The sequence below is a fragment of the Hyaena hyaena genome, unplaced genomic scaffold, assembly GCF_003009895.1.
Source record: "Hyaena hyaena isolate Hyena2069 unplaced genomic scaffold, ASM300989v1 scaffold_1528, whole genome shotgun sequence".
Classification (NCBI taxonomy): Eukaryota; Metazoa; Chordata; class Mammalia; order Carnivora; family Hyaenidae; genus Hyaena; species Hyaena hyaena.
Window position 1 is genome coordinate 28,395 of NW_024082175.1, and position 13,236 is coordinate 41,630.

Here is a 13,236-nt window from a genome sequence, read left to right on the forward strand (position 1 = left end):
ATTGGTTCATCAGTTGCAACAAAGGAACCATATTAACACAAGGTATTAGAGATATGGGAATTGAGCAGCGGCGAGTAAAGGGGGTATATGGGATCCTCTGCACTTTTCATTGATTTTTTGCTGTAAGTGTAAAACTGCTAAAAAATTATCTATTAATTTCTTTAATCTTCGTGCATGTGCACTTGACTAGCCTGAACTAGTCTTCTCTTGTTTTTCTGCCATTCATCCCCCAGTAACTTCTGGTATCCAGGCTCCTCATCCCCGCAACTTGACCATCCTTAGTGGGATGCACGTCACCTGCTCCCTTGTGGGACCCACTTCGCTTGTCAGGCATCTATAAGGGCCGCATTCCCACAAGATGTGGAAGGTCAGATTCCCAGTGAGGCTGCATGTGGGATCCACTCTGCTTCCCAGTGTTTCCATGTCCTTCCAGAAGTAGGGAGGATGCATCCCAGCTTTTTATCAGTTGTGTGAAGACAGAGACAGGGAACCCTCAGGAGAGGACAGGCACTGACTTGTGCTCTGTTCCATGGCTCTCTGTGGTCAGTCCTTGCCCAGGCCAGGGTCTCTGACTCTGTTCCCAACCAACATCAAGCCCAGAGGTTCAAGGAAAGCCTGAACTTCAACTGCCACCCCATCTATGACCTCTCTGCCTGCTGCCCTTTAAAGACACACAGCTTGGAATCAAGGCCGGCAGCAGAGAAGAGATGTTGTGTATTCAAGCTGCCATCTTCCAAGAAGGCTCCCTAAATTTTACTTTTGGGTAGAGATGCAGGCATGTCTAAATATTAATCAGCAGAATCAAACAGGGTATCAAAATAAAAATACACTAGACCCAAGTGGGGTTGCATCCATAGGCATGCAAGGATGGTTCAATGTCAGAAGCTTCAGTCAGACCAGCAGATGTAGAGGTAGCCACCTTCCCATGGACTAGGAAGCTCTGACGTAAGAGCACAAACCAGACACAGATGCTGTACACTGATGTGTTCAGCTCACTATTCAATCAACTAGGACAATAAGTTCATGAGAAATAAGGTACATCTCTACAATAACTATCACATAATTTGCTGATTTACAGGATCCTTTGTCAGGACCAGAATCAGAGGTGAAGATAATAAGGAAAAGTGGAAGAAAGTGGGGGAAATTTTCATGCCAAAGGGACTGACCCAGCCACGGGTGGATGGCTGGAGGCCAGAGGAAGAAGGCAGTCAGCAGGAGGCCAATGTCCAAGGGCATGGCCAAGAGCTCTTAGGAGCAGTGACATCTGGCACACAGACTTAAGTTTCCCTTTTCAGTAGAGTAATCCTCTTATGCTCACCTCAAGGTTTATAACCATCGCTCCCACAAAGAAGCCTTGCACTAGCAGTGGCTTGGTGATGAAACAGAAACCACTCCTCCTCCCATGGAGCAAAGCTGAAGAGGAGCGCCAGCTCAGAGGCTGGACAAAGTGGCTCAGGATGAATGGATGGTCTGAGTGGAGAGAGAGGAAGCAGGAATGAGAGATATTTGTGAGGTTTTCAGAAATAATCAAGTGGGAGAAGGGATTCCTTTCAAATAGCAGGCTCGGGGCTAGATTATTCTTATTCTTTTTTTTTTTTTTAATATTTTTTTATTTATTTCTAGGAGAGAAAGAGAGAGAGAGAGAGAGAGAGACAGCACGAGCAGGGGAGGGTCAGAGAGAGAGGGGGACACAGACTCTGAAATAGGCTCCAGGCTCCGAGCTGGCAGTCAGCACAGAGCCCAACGCGGAGCTCGAACCCACGAACCGCAAGATCATGACCCAAGCGAAAGTCGGACGCTTAACCGACTAAGCCACCCAGGCGCCCCTAGATTATTCTTATTCTGATAGTAACGCAAGGCTGACAAAAGCCCGGGCAAACTGAGGCAGCACCAGCATATGTACACTTATTCATGTTTACAGAAACCAACCAAATTTTCACCTTTGGGTGACAGGATTATGGGTATTATTTTCTCTAGATTTTTGCTGTTCCCAGTAAAGACCATGAATGACTTTTACAATCTACACATTTAAGATGAACGTAGCCAGGGAGAAGTCAGGGAGTATGGGGAAGAGCAGTTGGGCACGAGCTGCTGTAGGTCACGTGAGGTCAGCAGAGAGGGCAGGTGACCAGTGCCTAAGACTCCTAGGAAAACAGGCAGCACTGAGGTTCTAATTATAGGACCCAAAACAAAAGTGGAAGAGGGCAAATTTAGGAAACAAAGAAAGTGGATGCTTACCTGAGCCAGTAGGGAGGCACTGGCAGAGAGAAAAAAATAGGGCTTAGGAAAACAGGATAAACTGTCACAAGGAAGTGACCTTGTTCCCTACAAGTCCATTAGGCAGGTATATAAAGGGCTCCTGGCCCGGGAGGCTCCACACCTGAACCCCTCCTCTCTGCACCTGCTTCTCTGACCGACTCCACCCAAAACCCACCAGAACCATGGGCTGCTGTGGTTGTTCCGGAGGCTGCGGCTCCAGCTGTGGGGGCTGCGGCTCCAGCTGCTGCAAGCCCGTGTGCTGCTGCAAGCCCGTGTGCTGCTGTGTGCCAGCCTGTCCCTGCTCCAGCTGTGGCTCCTGTGGCTGCCAGTCCAGCTGCTGCAAGCCCTGCTGCTCTCAGTCCAGCTGCTGTGTCCCCATTTGCTGCCAGTGCAAGATCTGATTTTTAGTTTTTGCAGGGACTCTTACAAAAGCCAGGGCCATCCTGACCAAGAGTCATGGGCTCCAGCACAGCTATCACCCCCCTCTTCCCTGCACCCCTGATCCTGACTCCCCTCCATCCCAGGGCCCTGTGGTCCATCCTCCTCCTTTGCCCAATGTGAGCATTTCTCTTTGATCACCTGCCAAGAAATGCAGTGGGCACCTGTATCCAAGAATGACTTCCAAGACCCCTCCTCCCAGCACCTGGAGACCTTCCCCAGCCATCTGCGGAGAAAGTCCATCCCTAGCCCTGCGTACCGGGCCCCTTCCCCAGTGAGGACATCTGATCAGCAGCAGCCCAGGCTTTCCTCAGCTCTGCGCACCCTGTAGCCACTAATTCCTCAGATATCTGTCCTGAAGCATCTAATAAAGCCACTGTCCCAGAACCCCATTGCCGTGTCGATGTGTTTATCTGTTCATATTTCTCTGGTGGGAGGGAGAGGGTGTACATCAGAATAACACCCACAGCCGTGCTCAGTCCCTGGACCTACTAACAGGTCATCCGTCCCAGGCTCCCAGAGTATCTTTGGCAAATGCTGATCTGCTCCCCATCTGCAAACACTCTGTTTTCTCCAGCCAACCAGCTGAGGGGCCCTGAGCAAACCATCTGTCTCCTGGAACCCGTGTCTGCACCTGTAACATGGACTAACAGAGCATTTTCCTGGTGGGAAGTGCCGTGTGCGCGGTGAAACAGCCATGGGAGATGGACCCAGCGTGACGGCCAGCTGGGGGAGGTCTGGCACATACCTCCTCCTGGCTCAGTGTTGAGCCGAGGTAGACATGGCCCTGTTGTCTTTCCTGAAGCGATCTGACCCATATGATACCGCCTCTCATGGTTTCCGGTGTGGATGTGGTGCTGTGCTAAGCGCTTTGCATAAGCCACTCACCAAATGCTCACAGCAGCCCTGATCTACCAACATAAAGCGAAACACAGAGAGGGTCAGTGCAAGAAAGGACCCAACACCATTTTTGATGTTGGACCACTGACAGTTTTCAGGAGCTCCCAACCTTCTTTTTAGCCCACAACCAGGCAGCCAATGAGAAAGACCATTGCACTGACAAGGACATTCAAACCATTCAAACTCCAGCCTGTGCAGGAACCCTAAGCCTAGACTCACCCCTAATCATGAGTAGAAACCAAAGTACATTCCCTTTGTTTATTCAGGTCATTCCAAACCAGCCTGGGTGCCTGCCTTGCTCACCCAAAGTCTATTATGTGAGGAATAAACCCTTCTCTACCCTCTTGGTGCATGTGTGGTGTCTCAGTCTGCTACCTGAGCCAATTTGGGGCAGAGGATGGATCCTGTCCCCCGTGGGGCAATCACAAGGTGGTAACACTTTGCCCATGGTCCCACAGCAGAGAGCCAAAGAGCCAGAATTGAAAACCATGCATTTTGGTTCTGAGCCCTCATATGGAGGTTTATGATGATGTGTAAAAGTCAGGAGAGCAAACTTTCTGCTTCCAAAAGGGGATGTAATATGCATAGAAGGTTAACAATCCCACCACAGCAACTAGAAAAGGCCAAATTAGTTTCAAAACCCATAGAGTAAAAGGCACCACAAACTCTATGTTGTGTGTATTTTACCACAATTTGTAAAGAGTAGAATACATACATAATGTTAGACCACTGTGGAATCAGCGAGAACCAGATAAAAACAAGCCTCGAGTGGGAAAGCTTTCTGAGATGAACTGAGGATCAATCACCATGTTTTCTTCCTTTAAGGAATAAGCCACTTCTGGGTGTGGGCTGATCATCAGGCTTGACCCAGAAAGAGGGCCTCTCCCAGGAGAAAGGAAACCCGCAGAACTGTTGCAATCACCACCAGGGCTGGCGTAGAAAATTGGGACATTTGCTAGCTTCCAGGTCTATGAGAGGCACAAAACTAGACCTGAGGCTTGTACATGCAAAATGAAATCTGTAGCCTCACGGCATTTAGCACACAACATCCTCTGAGAGAAAAGGTTTCCGCTTCAGACACAAGACACATGTCCCTTAAGACATTTTCCAAATTTTGAAGCTTACTGAGCAGAAGAGCTAATCTTCATATATTTGAGGAAAAGAACAGAGTTTCCCGAAGTCTTGCAGCACCGAGAACCTACAGAGAAGCCAGGCTCTAAACACCAAACACCAGGAGAGCCAAACCTAGAAGACTTCCACAAGTGCAGTGGAAGCCCAAACCCAAGCCCAAACCCAGCCCAGTCTCCACTGGACCGGAGTGTTCAGGGGCTTGCCCTACCTGGATAAGAGAGGAAAGGCCAAGTATCCCTGTTAGAAGATGTCAACTAGAACCTCTATGGCCCTTTTATGCAAATATCTGGCATACACTCAAAAAGTACTAGACACAGGAAGCAGAAGGAAAATGTGGTCAATAATCAAGAGGAAAGCTAACAACAGAAGCAGGTCCACAGATAAGCCATGTATTGGAATAAGCAAGCAAATTTAAAATAACTATGATTAATATGCTAAATGAAATAAAGGAAAAGATAAGCAAAATGGATGAAAAGATAAGCTTTTTCAGTAAAGAATTACAATATACTTAATTTTTTAAATGTTTATTTATAGAGAAGAAGAGAGAGAGTAGGGGAGGTGGGGGAGGGGACAGGATATGAAGCAGGCTCCATGCTGACAGCAGAGAGGCCGATGCGGGGCTTGAACTCATGAACTGTGAGATCATGACCTAAGGTGAAGTCAGATGCTTAACTGACTGAGCCACCCAGGTGCCCCGAGAATTAGAATATATTTAAACATGTTAAATGCAAGAACATTCTCATACTGAAAATATGATATCTGAAATACCTAAAACTAATGACTCATCAGATAGGTCTAACAACAGAAAACAAGTTTAGGGAACACAAAGGTATATAAATAGAAAATATCCTAACTGAAGTGCAGAAAGAATAAGTGCAGAAAATGAAAATAGAACAGAACATGAGACGCATGAAACATAGTGGTTTTTTTTAGTTTTTTAAATGTTTTGTTGATTTCTGAGAGAGAGAGAGACAGCGTGAGCAGGGGAGGGTCAGAGAGAGAGGGAGACACAGAATCTGAAACAGGCTCCAGGCTCTGAGCTGTCAGCACAGAGCCCTATGTGGGGCTCGAACCCATGAACAGTGAGATCATGACCAGAGCCGAAGTCGGCCGCCCAACTGACTGAGCCACCCAGGCACCCCGAAACATATTTTAAAACATATTTCTGGACTTCCAGAAAGAGCAGCAAGAAATAATGGAGTGTGAGCTATATGAAGAGAAGATGATATCATAATTTTCCAGAATTGTGGAAAACCATGAATCTACAGGCTCAAGAAGCTCAGCAAACTCACAGCAGAATGAATAGATAGAAGAATACACAGAGGCACGCTGTAGGAACATTTCCAAACACCAAAGAGCAAGAAAAAAATCTTTAAAAGCAACAGGAGAAAAAGAACACATTACCCGTGAAGGAAAAACTATAAGAGTGACAGTTGATTTTTTTTTTTAATGTTTTATTTATTTCTAGGAGAGAGAGAGAGAGACAGCGTGAGCAGGGGAGGGTCAGAGAGAGAGGGAGTCACAGACTGAAACAGGCTCCAGGCTCTGAGCTGGCAGTCAGCACAGAGCCCGACACGGGGCTCGAACCCATGAACCGCGAGATCATGACCTAAGTGAAAGTCGGACGCTAACTGACTAAGCCACCCAGGCGCCCCAACAGTTGATTTTTAAATAGAAGTGATGGAAGCCAGAAGACATGGAATAACATCTCATGGGCTGAAAGAAAAAAATGTCAACCTGGAATTTTATATCTAATGAAAATGACCTTCAAAACGTAAGTGAGGGGCACCTGGGTGGCTCAGTTGTTGGTTAAGCTTCTGACTTTGGCTCAGGTCATGATCTCATGGTTTGTGGGTTCAAGCCCTGCATCAGGCTCTGCACCGACAGTGCAGAGCCTGCTTGGGATTCTCATTCTCTCTCTCCTTCTCTCTTTCTCTCTTTTTCTCTCTCTCCTTCCCTCTCTGCTTCTCTCCCCCCAAAATAAATAAACCGTAAAAAAAAAAGTGTAAGTGAAATACAGTTGTTTTCAGATGAGGGATATTATCACCAAAAGACCTACACCACAAGAAATACTAAAGAAAGTTCTTCAGGCTGAAGGAAAAGAACCCACATGGAAGCATGGAACTTCAGAAATGGGTAAAGAGCACTGGAAATTGTAAATGTGTTGGTAAGTATAAAAGAAAACGAACTGCTTAAAACAATATATTAGTGTCTCATAAGATTTTTAGCATTTTTGGAAGTAAAATGCAAGGGGAATAAGCAAAATTAAACAGTTGTAAGGCTCTTGCCTTGTTCAGGATGTCATGAGATGACCGAGAGTATAATAAATCAAGGATATGAAATGTAATCTCTAGGAAAGCCACTTAAAATATGGATGAATATGGGGGGCGCCTGGGTGACTCTGTTGGGCATCTGACTTCAGCTCAGGTCGTCATCTCAGAGTTTGTGAGTTTGAGCCCCATGTCAGGCTCTGAGCTGGAGCCTGCTTCAGATTTCCATGTGTCTCCCTCTCTCTCTGCCCCTCCTCTGCTCGTTCTCTCTCTCTCTCAAAAATAAACGTTAAAAAATTTAAACATATATATATGAATACATATATAACCCAACAGCTAACAGAGAAGAGAAGTTGGATTAAAAAAAATAGCTGAATCCAAAAGAAAGCAAGAAAGAAGGGAAAAAAGGAACAAAGAAGAGACGGAAGAAATGGAAAATAAAATAGCTGTTAACAAGCATGAGTGGAGTCCACGGTTAGAGGCCGAATGGCAAGCCGTAGGGCGATGACTGCTGCTGCCTCCTGGGGGACAGCGGTCCAGGAGAGCCCCAGGTCCCCGCAGGGAAGGCAAAACTGCATCCTGTGCTGTCAGCCACAACCAGGACCATCTGGGCAACAGCCCCACACACAGTCCCGAGACACAGACCTACAGAAAGAGGAGAAGAGGAACTGGCCCTTCGGGTCAACAGACCGGGCAATAGTGATGGTCCGAGTGCCAAGGGGCTGACAAGGTCATGTTCTCCCAGGCATTGGCCACAAGCAAGCGTCTCCCACAATTCACTCTGCAGACTCGCTATTTGGATGTCCGTTTAATGACCATGAGATGGCCACCCCAGAGACATCCTCAAGGCTGATAAAATCCCACAGAGAGCACAGGAGGAGCTGTCCCAAGCCTGGGGGCAAGTGTCAAGCTATGGCTGCTCTGGACGGGCCATATCAGACAGACCGGCAGCCCGAGGGTGCCTCACCTGACCATGACCAATGAGCTGCTAAAGAGTATTCTGCCTTGTTAGCACCAAGAGCTCCTGGGAGGTTGCAAAGCTTGGGACCTAAAATGCCCTGGATAAAGACAGATGCCCCCTGCTTCCAAAACCAATCTCCTTGCTAACAAACAAACCATGAACAGGAATAACAAATGCTCCCTGTCCTAGTGACCTAGGCACACTACCTGCTGAAAGTGACTGTTAAAACAGCAGTGCCCCAAAGATAAAGTAAAAGGGGGCAAGCACCCAGAAATTCAGGCAATAGATGGAGCTATGAGAGGCCACAAGGGGGCACTCAGGCACCTTTGAAACCAAAGTGCTGCCACAAAGGAAGTCCCTCGCGGAGGTCAGGTGCTCTCTGCCAGAGGCACCGAGAGCCAGTGGTTGCTCCCTCTTTGGGCACCCCTACTACCTGACCCTCACCCCTGTATCCCAATTTAGTGGCCTTTAGAGAAGGGGAATTAGCATAGGGTTGAGGTCTCTCGGTCACAGGGGAGACCAAGGTCTCGTGGCCCGGCAAGTGTACAAGGGGCCCAGTGGCTGCAAATCTTTATGGCTGTTTCAGGTATGTTGCCCAGGTGAGTCACCCAGTGGTGGCGCAGGGAGGTCCCAGGAGGACAGCTTTGTGACCAGGCGTTGATAGCAGCTAATTCAGATTGGGAAACTAAAGGATATTTTCTCCAAAGTTGGTTAATGGAAAGGGCCCAGATTGTTCCCCCCTCCCCCATATCTGCTGGCCCCCCTCTCCAGCCCCGGTCCATGGCCTTGCTTCCAGAGACAGCCAGTCTTAGGTTTGGTGGTTCCTCAAAAGTTACACGTGAAAATGTCACATGATCTGGTCATTCCACTTCCGACTATATTCCCAAAAGACTGGAAAGCAGGGTTTCAAATAGATACTTGTGCACTACTGTTCATAGTAGTGTTATTGACAGTAGACAAAGGATGGGAACACCCCAAATGTCCATCGACAGATGAATGGATACACAAAATGTCAGCTGTCCACACAATGGAAGATTATTCAGCCTTAAAAAGGAAGGTGCGGGGCGCCTGGGTGGCTTAGTCGGTTAAGCGTCCGACTTTCGCTTAGGTCATGATCTCGTGGTTCGTGGGTCCGAGCCCCGCGTCGGGCTCTGTGCTGACTGCCAGCTCAGAGCCTGGAGACTGTTTCAGAGTCTGTGACTCCCTCTCTCTCTGACCCTCCCCTGCTCACGCTGTCTCTCTCTCTCTCCTAGAAATAAATAAAACATTTAAAAAAAAAAAAAGGAAGGTGATTCTGATACCTGCTACATATGGATGAGCTCCAAGGACATGATGCTGAGTGACATGAGGCAGACACAAAGGACAAATACCACAGGATGCCACTCACACGAGTTCCCTGAAGGAATCAAATTTGTAGAGACAGAGAGAAGCATGGTGGGTGCCAGGGGCCGGGTCAGGGACAGTGGGGTTTATTGTTTAGTGGGGACTGAGTTTCAGTTGGTAAAGACGAGTAAGTTCTGGAGATGGACGGTCATGATGGGTGCACAACGGGCATACACTTGATGCCCTTGAACTGAACACTTAAACATGGCTAAGATGGCAACGTTTATATCGTGCATATCTTGCCACAATAAAAAAAAAGTCGAGTCAATTTTACTCTATAATTTTAAAATTTAAATAAAATGACCCAAAAAAGAAAAAAACAAAAGCTTGAACGTGCACATGAATCTCCTGAACTTGTTAAAACACAGATTCTGGCTTTGCAGGCTTGGGTGGGGGGTGAGAGTGTGTATTTCCAACACAGTCCCAGGTCGTGCTGACGCAGCGGGGCACGTGGTGCTAGGGGACAACCACCAGAATGTTCACTGCAACGCTGCTGCGTGGAGAAAAACTTGCAAACAGGCTAAATGTCCGTCAGCAGAGGAATGGCAAAGGAACTAGTCTGTTCATTCGGTGCAAACCTACGGAAACAGTAGCCAAAATGGATGGACTGGGGACCCGCATCCACAAGGATGAACAGGCTGGCATGTGGGAAAAAAAGCAAATTGAAAAAGAAATGTTGTGCCACGATGGTTATATATAAATACTGAAAAGTGCACAAGATCACACGATCTGCTGTATGCAGGACTTATACGCGTCATTAACTGATAAAGACAAAATCAGGAAGACACCCCCGACTCGGAGCCCCCCGTCGCATAGGCCCAGGAGCTGGGACCCATGTAGGAAAACACCAGGACCCCACTGTGGTTCTTCCAAGCTGAAGCAAAAACGGAAAGCTGCTCACATGGTTGGGTCTGGAGCTAGGTGTTTGTTCCATCATTTTCTGTGTGTGTCAGGTTTTTTTTAAACATCATAATTAAAAACCAGGAAAGAAAATAATCTGAAATGTGTTATGAAAAACATATCGAGGGATGCTGCTCGCTGCACTGGTTGTAATAACCAAAATATGGAAATAGTCTATCACATAAACACAGAAAATTGGTCCAAGTATCACCGCACACCCGTGAAATGCAACACCACACACGTTTATCACCTGCTTACCGGAAAGCAGGGCCCTCCCTGGGTGAACCTCAAAAGCGTTTCCTGGAGCGGAAGGAGCGGGACACAAAAGAAGGCAAACCGCCAAGTTTTGCGACAGGCAGCGAACCGAGGAACCGAGGGGCGAGCTGGCCTGGAGCGGGCGGGGGGGGGGCGCATGGGGTGACGGGGGTACTCTAGGTCCACGCCCCCTGCTTGGACAACTGAGATACGCATTTTATTGCTAACAACGACTCGACTTAAAAAAAATCTGGTTGTGGGGGAAATAATGCCATGGGTACACGTTGACTGTGGGTCTTTGGCTGAAACGCTGAGCTGCAAGTCGGCCAACAATACTGGACCCCGTTTTCCTTCCGCGGGAAGGAGCCCCCCGAGCGCGTCCTCTGCGCCCTGGTCGGCGCAGGCGGGCGGCAGGGGGCGCGCACGGACCGCCCGCGGCAGCCCCCCCGGCGCGCGGTCCTCCGGGAGGGACCGACCCCTACCCGACGCCGCCCTGAGCCGGTCCTCCTCCACCGCGGGGGTGCGGCCCGCGTGGCCCGCGCCATCACCTGCGGGGAGCCCGGGCCCCGCGGGCAGGGGGGCCCCTGGCTGGGGAGCTGGGAGCCCTGTCCCCTGCCACGCACCGCGCAGCGCCCTGGTCCACCGCAGCCCCCTCCCAAGCCGCCCCTGTCCCCGCGCATCTCATTAGGGCCTGAGTTCAGGGCCAGGCCGCTGGCGCTCCGAGGGGGCCCCGGGGCAGCGGACTGAATCCAGCGGCGTCTAGAAAGAACCTAGGGCAGAACTAGCAGCCTGGGAAACTCGAAGTACCTCGCGAGCCCTCTGCTTCATTGCGGAAAACTCCCGGCTTTAAGCACTCCTTTGCACAAGAAATGACCGAACTGTAAAGTAATCCTGACCCAAACGTACTTCCCTGGCCGGACGCAGCCCGGGAAAGCTGCACACCACTCCCACCCACTCATCTACAGCTTCCGGAAGGAAGTGAGGACACCATCACCTGGCCCTCAACCCCCTGCCTCCGGCTCAGGCCTAGCTAGGAGCTGCCCAGGGCACCGCCAGAGTCCTTTGGGGCCATGGGCGCTCCCAGGCCACGTGCAGGCGCTGACCACATCCGGGCTGGGCAGAAAAGGAGCCCAGGTGAACCCTGTCCCCCCGGGCGGGGGAGCAAACCCAGCTCCTCAGTCTAAAGACTGACAAACCCCAACTCCTGCCGGTCCCAGGCCCTTCTGGATCTGTCTGTGCTCCCCAAGGGCCTCAAGTGTTCCCTCCAGCCACCTGGCCCCATCTGGGCTCAGCCTGACTCCTCCTACCTCTCCTAGGGCTCAGCCTCCCCGCTTTTCAGACATGGGGTGAACCCAAACATTGTGAGGCCCCAGGGAAGCCCCTACCCATCACCGACCCAGCCATGCATCTGGGCTGGGCATTCCCTGGAGCTCAGGGTCTGCCCCTGCCCAGGGCCTCTCTTCTCCGAGGGGCAGAGAAAGAGGAAGGGCCTGAACCCAGCCCCAGCCCCAGCCCCCAATAGCCCCCAGGTCACCAGTGCTCCCTTCCAGGACAGGCCCAGATGACTGTGTGTCCTCGGTGCTGGCTCTGTGCCAGGAACACATCCTCCCCCACCCTCCCCCACCGCCCCGCCATGCACCCCATATACACACACTACTCTGGCGTTCCTCGGGCCAGCAAGAAAAGACGCCTCACGCACTTACTACCCACCTACTCTGTGCAAAACCCTGAGGCTGCAGGTGGCCTGCAGGGAGAACTGAGGATCAGAAGGGGACCCTCCGGAGCCCTGCCCAGTACCCACCTGCTACCTGATGCCCTCCGCACCCCCACACAGAGCTCCGGGGGCCTGCGTGCCCGTCCTGGCCCCGGGCAGGACAGGCCAGTTGTGCCTGGCTCATTTTCTGTGACCCTTCATTCAACCAGGGATGGCTGAGGGCCGCCTCGCAGCTCTCTCCCTCCTCGGGAAGGGGCTGCACTCCCTGGGGGCTGAAGCCCCTCTCAGAGCCCCAAGGTGGCCCGCCAAGGTGGGGGCTCCAGGCTGGAGGAAAGATCAGCTCACTCTCCATCAGCCAGCAGTGGGGAAGGGGTTTTAGAAACATCTGAGCTGTCTGGTCACACCTCCCACCAAAAATAATTACCTTCAAAGGCTCCCATCAGCGTCAGCTCACGGCAATGGTCTTTGTCCTTCTCAGACCTAAGATCCCAGAGCCCATAACCGGCCGGCCAGAGAGGGTGCTCAGTAATCAGTAGGTGTGTAGTGCACATCTTCTCCCGGGGCTCCTGCCTCCAGCCCCCGGCCTCCTCCAGGCCTAGGGACCCTTCAGGTCTTTCCTGCCCGGGGTGGGTGGGGGTCCCTCCTGCACCACGGGTGCCTCCGCGGGCCTCCAGTCCACCTCCTGGGGTGGCCTCCAGGCTGCCCACCGCCTGTGTGTCTCCGGCCACTGTTTGTTTCCGGCCCAACCCTGATCAAGGTGTAATTACGGCCGCTCTGGACTCCCAGCGTCCTGGCCTCAATTCGCCTGGGGGCAGACCCTCGACAGCCTCGACTGGGTCGTGGGGAACACACACTGTCAGGGCGGCCCCTATACGCGCTGTTTGGGGGTGGCTTTTCACTGGAAGCGTCAGGGGCTGGAGATGCTCGGTGGGGCCTGGCGGACAGCGCTGCACTGGGGACCCCCTCCCCAGAGTTCATGAGACGTGAGACACACCGGCTCGTCTCCGAGCTTCCAGTTTCCTCCG

General features: G+C 50.9%; 1 long non-coding RNA gene across 1 annotated transcript in view; it reads left to right on the forward strand.

Moving 5' to 3' along the window:
* LOC120225938 overlaps window positions 1-12,533 on the forward strand; it is a 32,095-nt gene extending 19,562 nt beyond the window's left edge. The window contains exons 2-3 of the long non-coding RNA XR_005526906.1: window positions 2,467-2,577; window positions 12,522-12,533. This is a non-coding gene — a long non-coding RNA (uncharacterized LOC120225938). The remainder of the gene's footprint in view (window positions 1-2,466; window positions 2,578-12,521) is intronic.
* Window positions 12,534-13,236: the final 703 nt, after the last annotated feature.